The following is a 1,479-nucleotide window of genomic DNA, read 5'->3' on the forward strand; positions in this document are numbered from 1 at the left end:
GACATCACCACAGGACCTTCACCACTTCTCTCCTGAGCCCCGCCCCTGATCACATGACAGTGACGTCACCACAGGTCCTTCACCTCTTCTCTCCTGAGCCCCGCTCCCTGATCACATGACGGTGACGTCACCACAGGTCCTTCACCACTTCTCTCCTGAGCCCCGCCCCCTGATCACATAACAGTGACGTCACTACAGGTCCTTCACCACTTCTCTCCTGAGCCCCGCCCCCTGATCACATGACGGTGACGTCACCACAGGTCCTTCACCACTTCTCTCCTGAGCCCCGCCCCCTGATCACATGACAGTGACGTCACCACAGGTCCTTCACCACTTCTCTCCTGAGCCCCGCCCCTGATCACATGACGGTGACGTCACCACAGGTCCTCCCGCGCTCAGTGCAGCCGCTCCGTCCCGGGTGTGCGCAGCTCGTGTTCTCTGGGGTCAGCCAGCAGCAGATTTCCGGTTCCCGCCATTCCGGTGAGATGACAGGAGGGTTTGTGGTGAATCTGTGAGAGGAGAGTGTGGGGGAGATCAGAGCTGTTCCTGTGGAGGCTCCTGCTCCATGTGACTGCGGCTCCTCAGTGTTGGGGACGGGCAGCATTGTATGGGGGATGTGCAGCGTCTCCTCCTCCCCTCACGGCCCCCGCTGGAGGTGTAGTTACCACGGTGACCGTCCCCCGCTGGAGGTGTAGTTACCACGGTGACCGTCCTCCGCTGGAGGTGGAGTTACCACGATGACCGTCCCCCGCTGGAGGTGGAGTTACCACGATGACCGTCCCCCGCTGGAGGTGTAGTTACCACGGTGACCGTCCCCCGCTGGAGGTGTAGTTACCACGGTGACCGTCCCCCGCTGGAGGTGTAGTTACCACGGTGACCGTCCCCCGCTGGAGGTGTAGTTACCACGGTGACCGTCCCCCGCTGGAGATGTAGTTACCACGGTGACCGTCCCCCGCTGGAGATGTAGTTACCACGGTGACCGTCCCCCACTATAGATGTAGTTACCACGGTGACCGTCCCCCACTATAGATGTAGTTACCACGGTGACCGTACCCCCCTGGTGGTGTAGTTACCACGGTGACCGTCCTCCGCCTACGAGGCTGATGATGAGCGGTCAGATCGGCGGAGGAGGCCGCGGTGGAGTTTTGTGGCTTTTCCTCCAGATTCTTCCTGATAAATGTTGATATTTGGGAAGAATTTAGTGATTGTCGTTCTCTCGCCCCCTGTGATTTCCATCTTCTCCTTCATCATGAAGACGCCGGCAGGACGAGATCCCTCCAGCTGATCCAGTGCTCATCCCTCCTCCTCCTGAATGACCCCCGAGGATGGACGAGGACAGGGATGAGACCACCAGGAGATTATTCCACTGCGCCCTGGAGATCATCTCCCTGCTGAGCGGAGAGGTAACTCCTCTACATTTCTATCAGCTTTATTGTGTGATGTGACGAGTCCGACACCGGGAGGAGGAAATCCAGAATA

At 59.0% G+C, this 1,479-nt stretch overlaps 1 pseudogene; it reads left to right on the forward strand.

Moving 5' to 3' along the window:
* The first annotated feature begins 314 nt into the window (after positions 1–314).
* The window catches only part of LOC141054894 (uncharacterized), a 31,577-nt pseudogene continuing 30,412 nt past the window's right edge, over positions 315–1,479 (forward strand).

Source organism: Dendrobates tinctorius, unplaced genomic scaffold (genome assembly GCF_039654945.1).
Source record: "Dendrobates tinctorius isolate UK_male_01 unplaced genomic scaffold, ASM3965494v1 ptg000180l, whole genome shotgun sequence".
Lineage (NCBI taxonomy): Eukaryota > Metazoa > Chordata > Amphibia > Anura > Dendrobatidae > Dendrobates > Dendrobates tinctorius.